A 7,789-nucleotide genomic window follows, 5' to 3' on the forward strand; every position below is an offset into this window, starting at 1 on the left:
CCTCTTGTACAGCCAGCTAATCTTTTTTTTTTTTTTAATATTTTATTTATTTGAGAGGTAGATTTGCAGACAGTGAGAGGGAGAAACAGAGAAAAGTTCTCCCTACGTTGGTTCACTCTCCAAATGGCCACAACAGCCGGAGCTGTGCCAATCCAAAGTCAGGAGGCAGGAGCTTCTTCCCGGTCTTCCCACAAGGGTGCAGGGGCCCAAGGACTTGGGCCATCTAACTAGAACTGGCACCCATATGGGATGCCAGTGCCACAGGTGGAGGATTACCCTACTGCACCACATTGCCAGCCCCAACAGCCAGCTAATCATTAACAAATAAACTAAAATCATTCTCTGGAGAAAGAATAGTCTCTTCCACAAACGATGTTGGGAAGATTGAATCTTTCATTGCAAAAGTATGAAACAAGACCCCTGCTATACACCATAAAAAATCAACTCACAATGAATGAAGGATCTAAACGTAAGACCTGAAACCATGGCAAGATTTTGGTATACTTAAGGAATTATTGATGAAGACTCCAGAAGTGTGTGCCATAAAAACAAAAATAGACAAAAGACATTACTTCAAGCTAAGAAGCTTCTGGGTAGCAAAGGAGATATTCAACAAAGTGAATAGGCAACAAATAGAACAGAAGAAACTATTTGCAAGCTACACATATAATAAAGGAGTAATATTCAGAAAAAATAAGGACCTTAAGAAACTCAACAAGAATAAAACAAACAATATAATTAAGAAATGGGTGAAGGATATGAATAGGCATTTTTCAAGATGAAATACTAATGGCCAACAGACACATGAAAAGATGCTCAGGATTAGTAGATATCATGGAAACGTGAAAACCACAGTGAAGTTTCATCACATCCCAGTTAGAATGGTTATCATCCAAAAATCAAAAAATAACAAACGCTGGTGAGGATATAGAGGAAAAAGTACCCCAATACACTATTGGTGGGAACCATTGTGGAAGACTATATAGAGATTACTTAAAAATATGAAAATAGATCTATCATATGACCCAGCCATACTGTGCCGGCCTGCGGCAAGATGAACTGGGTCTTCCTGAAACAGAGAGTGGGAATGCGGGGACAAGGACGCAAAGAATGGAGCCAAGACAAGTCCTGATCAAGGCTCGTTTATTGAATAAATGCAGTAGTATTTAAACATGACCAGTTGTTTACAAGGAGGAGCACAAAAGATTTACATATCAAAACGGCTCTTAAGGTTACAATAAAAACACTTAGGTGATAAATGAAGGTTACAGGTGTGACTGATTATTTGTATCATCTCTTGTGAAAGGTTTAGGTTCCTCCTGCCTCTTCCCGGAATCTCCCCTAGCCTAATTGTCTGTGCCGGGAAGTCTCCATTCATATGTTTAAGTGTAAACAAAGGGAGTGACTACCTGTGGCTGCCCACATTTCCCCCTTTTTTATTTTTTGAGGCACTGTTCCTGTCTTAGGTTGCCCATGTCTCTTCTTGTCCTTACCCGTCATTGGACACCCCAGACATTCTCTGAGGCTCCTGTCTTAGGTTGGTACAAGGAGACTGAGTCTTACCCGTCATTGGAATTCAATGCCATCCTTTTTGGCTCAGGGGTGAAGCTGTGAATGCAACTTTAAAATCTCAGACCAAACGGTACCAAATGGCACAGAGAGGCCTTGGAATATACAGGGGAGGCACAGACAAAAAGGCAAGAGCAGCAATAAAGGACCCAGCAACATCAAAAGCCAGTGGGTCCATTGAGATCCACCAAAAGAAAAGACATTAGTTAGAAACATATGCTGAAGTTCACCTTTTAGCTGCTGTACCAGATATTTTATGTAAGGAACATTATTTGAGATAATAATCAAGTCACAGCTTATAAGATCTTTCAGTAGTAAGTAGTTAATGGCAGCTAAATGTAGCCAGAAATTGCTACTTTCAACAGAGAAGGAGGAATTGACCATAAGAGTTACTTCAACAGTTTTGACCAATACATCAACGAGGCTTCTTTTCTAGAATTGACAAAGGTATACCCGAGTCTGTCAATGTGACCAGTTTTGATATGCTAAAATCAGTATTTTCCCTTTTCGACTGATCAGTCACATTAAGCCATTGGTTTTCAACTATAACCCTCCCAGTACAGAACAAGGTTTGATTGTTCCTTACCCATTGTACAAATTCTGCTGTTTTAATTCCATTATCATAAGTGCATGAACAATTTTGAACTACTGGTGCGCACCAACAGAGTCCATGGCCTAGGCTTAGTTTGATGTGAGCCGGCAAGCTTCATTCATCTTCAGGGGGATCCCGATCAGCAATGTTATCATAATGAAGATCAAGGGGTTGCTTCGTGACATTGTCTGTTTGCCGCACAAGTCGCTCAGGTAACCATCGTACTCCATTGTCTTTTTGCGAGAGTATAGAAACATGTCCACATCCCCATATTAAAACAGGGTCAGGTCCATACCATTGAGCAGTTAGAGGGTCTTTCCACTTCACGTAGACTTGTTGTCTTTCGGTTTCAGGATGCCAGTGACGATCAGCTGCAGATTTCCCTTGATTATCCAGTATTAAAAAATTTTAAAATGAAAAGAGTATGTGATAGCCATTTTTGTGGGGAATATGCCATGGTCCAGTATTCCCCCTTTTTTATTTTTTATAAATAATTTTTAATGTGGCATGTGCTCGTTCCACAATACCTTGTCCCTGGGGATTATAAGGAATCCCGGTGATGAGATGTGGAAGTTAGTACAGAAGTGCTAAAAAGAGTTGGAAGTATACACTGGGCCATTATCAGTTTTTATCTGTATAGGGGTTCCTAGAACAGCAAAGGCCTGAAGGCAATGAGAGATGTTTGGCAGCCTCGCCGGATTGCGGGGTGGCAGAAACAAAACCTGAACATGTATCTAAAGAGACATGCATGTATTTTAGTTTACCAAATTCAGGGAAATGGGTAACATCCATCTGCCAAAGCTGATTAGGCATAAAACCTCTAGGATTTACACCATAATGAGGGACCTATGTGACACGGGAAGGGCAGAATTTTACAATTTGCCTTGCCTGTTCCCGGGTGATTCCATATCTTAATCGTAAGGTTTGGGCATTGAGGTGATGCAAATCATGACCACGGGACACTTTTTAGACTTTGTCAGTCCCTCTTTATAGGATCTGGCTACTGAGCCAGAGACTGGAGCAGCTAGAAAGAAACACGTTTATAGCTGAAGTTTAGCATCATTTCACATCTTGGCACCACTTTTAATCTAAACCAATTGGTTATTATCTCTGCAAGATGAGAGAGATATCTTTTGACATCTCCAGGGGCCCTCTGGAGGTATCAAAAGTCCAGAAAATTTAAAACTTTGATTTTCAGAAAGTCTGTTAAAGGTGCCAAGAGAATTTAGAGTATCTGGTCAAAATAGAATTCCTTAACATTTAGTCAGGGCAATTTTAACACTTTTAGATCACATCTGATCATAATGTTATTTAACATAACTTTTTAAGACTTAATGCTTTTTATCAATCATAACTTAACAGACAATAGAGTACACAGATTACTTTGGCAGAATATGGATTCTATGTTTCTTGTTGAATAAACAGGAAATAAAAACCTTGGATGTAGGAATTAGCACACGAAATTATCACATAACTCAGAACTATTTAACAGAGTTAAAAAGAGCTTACACGACCTAACTTTAGAAATGGCAGAGTAACTGATTAAGCAGACACTGTTAAAAAGAGACGTTACAGTTTTTGCAACAACAGATTTTAAGATTTACAATTGAGACCATTTCCAGATAATTACTAACATTAGTACACATTTTAAAAAATCCCATTGTTATAACAGAAGATCATACTTCAACTTTAGGTTAGTGTAATTTTGGCATTAACATTTAACTTATAGAAAACTCTGTAAACAATGTTTTAAAATCGTAAACTTTTTACAACTTTTCATGACTTGCTCACACCTTCTGAAACTTTATACCTGTAGTTAGTTTTACAGTCTTGAATTGTCATGTGTGGACAACCTATGAGAATACATGCTGACAAACTTAAACAGTCTCTCTTATCAAATTTAAGATGTTAAAAGTATACATAATACATTTTTCATGTTTTACTTAGCACTGATGCTTAGATGACTTAAGACACTGAGTTATTAATGAATACCACACTATTATCTGAATTAAAAGTCAAAATTACATTTCCATGCTTTTAAGTAACATGAGGATAACACCACTTGAGCAGCAAACACAGTCACTAGTGCATATTTACAACTTTGAAAAGATCTTCATCCTTAAGAGAAACAAGTTTAAAGCATATCAAAGACATGTAAAACTGAGTAAGCAAACCAAAGGGCGTTTGCATTAGCCCAATTTTCTGAACCAATCTGTATTGGCTTACTTTAGTTAACAACATAAAGGCTTGTATACAAAGATTTTACTCTCATTTTTATAAGACTACTCTAGCTGAAAAGCAAAAACATGAATACAACATAGATATGACATCATTTACTATTTACTACATTTTAATACACTTTGTATAATTTGAATTGACTCAAACAGCTGTTACTTTAACAAAGTTAGTCTCATCCTTTGAGAGTTCCAGGGATCCGACTGGAAGCCCCAAAGTTGAAAGACTCGCTTTAGAATTTTAACTATCAGTGATTCAAACCATTTTAGTCAAAAATTAGTACGTTTAACCAAGGCTGTGGGCTAGATCTGATCAGTGTTAGGTAATCACTCAAACATTAAAGACAGGCAAATAACGTAAACAGCTTCGTATTGTAGTTTTTCCAATCAAGACTCATACTGGCAATAGAAAAATGTGAAACCTTCAAGACACATGAAAACTCTCATTAGATAAGTTAGCTACAGCAGTACAGAAAAGAGTTGATTATCAGCGTATGAGCCCATTGCTTTAAGTTTTTATTAACTGTAAAGAGAAAAACCCATCAAGTTGGAAAGGGTTAATGGATTAAGGTTCTTGCTCCCTTAGATAAGGCCAGCAGTAGCCAGAGGCACTTCCCCTGCCCCCCTCCTAGTGAGGAGGTTATTGAATTGGACTAAAAAAGCCGCCCTGAGGAGCCCTTTCCCAAGAGATATCTGGCTAAGCCTGCATGGGTGCGGTAGGACACTTTGGCTGGAATAGAGTGTAGAGAAAGGCTGTGGTCCCTCATTTACAGGGAAGACTGCACTTGCCGGGGCCTAGCAGGGCTGGCCGTGGGGTTGGGTAGGTACGCCGTTTCACCAAGAGTGCTGGGAACCTCCATAGCGCCTAGTCTAATTAAAACAGCAACCAAGTTGAGATCTTAAACCAGAGCCAGATCCAATCAGGGCTACTGCAACCACTCAATTAAAACAGATAAGTAATAGCGTACAAAAGCTTTTCAAGACATACCGGAACTACCATAAGCTGCAAAGATGGAAAAACATTTATCAGGTTGGAAAGGGTTATTGAATCAAGACTTTTCTCTAGGTCAAGATACCTGTGGAATTTTTCCTCTCTCTTTCTCCTGGCCATAGGTATAGGGAGCAGTGGGCTCATATGCATCACAAGCAGATTTTCAATCTTTTAACATTTTAAAGGGGACTGGATGGTGACTGGCATTTCTTGGCCATCTTCTGTATATACTTTCACTGGAAAAGCATCAAAAGATTTTGGCTTCCTCCTGGCCTTGCTGTGCTGCTTTTCTCAGGGTTTGAGTGACATTCTTTTTAAGATATTTGGCAAACATTCCCCTTCTTGACAAAGGGATAATTTTTTATCATTATTTTTTATAAGTAATTTAAAGGGAGGGGCGGAGGGAGTAACTTTTTCCATAGAACTAGAGGATCGGCAGGATCGATTATCCTCGCCATCACAGCTTCTGGCTTCCTCAATTTTCTCATGTCCTCCCGATGCATCTCATCTACAAGGCCTTCTTCAATAAACCAAGGACATGAAATTTCTATGGTTTCTATAAATTGCTCTATTACTTTCTTTTTTAACCCTATTCCTTGCGTCTGCAATAATGCCTTAACTGCCTTTACTACTGGGGGATTTTTCCCGATGCTTGTCCCATAATGCCTGCTCAAAATAAATCTCCACAATTTTGGTGTCGGGTACTCACCACAAATTGTATACCTCTATAGTCGCGACTCCGTGAATCCAGGTTCCTCACTGCTTCTCTAATTCTCAGGTCCCTGTTCGGGCGCCATTTGTGCCGGCCTGCGGCAAGATGAACTGGGTCTTCCTGAAACAGAGAGTGGGAATGCGGGGACAAGGACGCAAAGAATGGAGCCAAGACAAGTCCTGATCAAGGCTCGTTTATTGAATAAATGCAGTAGTATTTAAACATGACCAGTTGTTTACAAGGAGGAGCACAAAAGATTTACATATCAAAACGGCTCTTAAGGTTACAATAAAAACACTTAGGTGATAAATGAAGGTTACAGGTGTGACTGATTATTTGTATCATCTCTTGTGAAAGGTTTAGGTTCCTCCTGCCTCTTCCCGGAATCTCCCCTAGCCTAATTGTCTGTGCCGGGAAGTCTCCATTCATATGTTTAAGTGTAAACAAAGGGAGTGACTACCTGTGGCTGCCCACACCATACCACTCCAGAGAATTTACTCAAAGGAAATGAAGTTGACATATGAAAGAGTTATCTGTACCCCCATGTTTATAGCAGTTTAATTCACAATAGCTAAGATTTGGAATCAACCCAGATGACCATCAACTGATGACTGGATAAAGAAAATGTAGTACATATATATGATGGAATACTAATCAGTTATATAAAAAAAGAATGAAATAGTGTCTTTTGAAATAAAATGGATGCAATTAGAAATCATTATGCTTAGTGAAATAAGCCAGTCCCCAAAAGGCAAATTCATGTTTCCTCTGATTTGTGGTAACCAATATCCAGAGTAAAAAAAAGAGTAATGTATATGAGACAATTAATATTTTGAGATTTGTGTATTGTTCATAGCCATTGTCTATACTCCTTAGGAACAATGGTCTGTCTAGTTACTACTAGTTGAGTTCTTTATTTGTTGGAGGACTAAGCTTATGATGATAAAGTAATTTGAAAGTATTCCATCCCAAAAATTGAAAAAGAAGAAGATAGGGTGGTAAATATCGTTATGTTCTTAGAACTGCAAATGTGAAATACATAAAATCTGTTCCCTTATATAAATACAGAAAATTTTAAAGTGTATAAATATAAAAATTCTTTAAAACTTGTAAATTAAAATAGAAAAGTTAAATATATTGCTTTATGTTTAATTTATTCTAAAATTACTCTGTGTGTGCATTATACACACAGAATACATATTTGGAAAATTCATATATTTAGCAATGGAGAATAAATGCTAAATCTTTATTTTGGCCTTATCTAAATAGCATTGTTCCAAATGGGCTACAACAGCATTTAAAGACATTACTTGAACCTCATTTTAATATAATTTGAACATTTTTAAAAAGTAAATGAATATGGAGAAAAAAGGAACCCTTGTATACTATTGGAAGGAAAATAAACCAGTACAACCTGCATGGGAAACTGTATGAAGATTCTTCAAAAACTAAAAATACATCTATCATATGATCCCACAATACTACTCTGGGAATGAACCTAAAATTTTTAAAATCAGTTTGTTAAAGAGATATCTTCATTCCCATATCATTGTAGCACTATTCAAGGTAGCCACAATATTGATTTAATTCAATATCCATCAAAAGTTGAATGGATAAAGAAAATAAGACACATACACAATGGAATATTATTCAGCCTGAAAAAGGAAGAATTCTGTCATTTAGAACAAACA

The 7,789-nt window shown here is 37.7% G+C and overlaps 1 long non-coding RNA gene across 3 annotated transcripts; it reads right to left on the reverse strand.

The window, feature by feature from the left end:
- Nucleotides 1-1,126: 1,126 nt before the first annotated feature.
- Nucleotides 1,127-6,571, reverse strand: LOC149124527 (uncharacterized). Of its 3 annotated transcripts, none has more exons than XR_016212783.1 (2): nt 6,096-6,571; nt 1,127-2,544 (listed from the first exon to the last, which is right to left on the reverse strand). It is a non-coding gene; the product is annotated as an uncharacterized LOC149124527 (long non-coding RNA). The 3 variants fall into 3 exon arrangements; XR_016212782.1 differs by lacking the exon at nt 1,127-2,544 and adding an exon at nt 2,635-2,895; XR_016212781.1 differs by lacking the exon at nt 1,127-2,544 and adding an exon at nt 3,753-4,279.
- Between the last annotated feature and the right edge of the window lie 1,218 nt (nt 6,572-7,789).

Source organism: Oryctolagus cuniculus, chromosome 9 (assembly GCF_051225735.1).
Source record: "Oryctolagus cuniculus isolate XC-2025 breed Fujian yellow rabbit chromosome 9, ASM5122573v1, whole genome shotgun sequence".
Classification (NCBI taxonomy): domain Eukaryota; kingdom Metazoa; phylum Chordata; class Mammalia; order Lagomorpha; family Leporidae; genus Oryctolagus; species Oryctolagus cuniculus.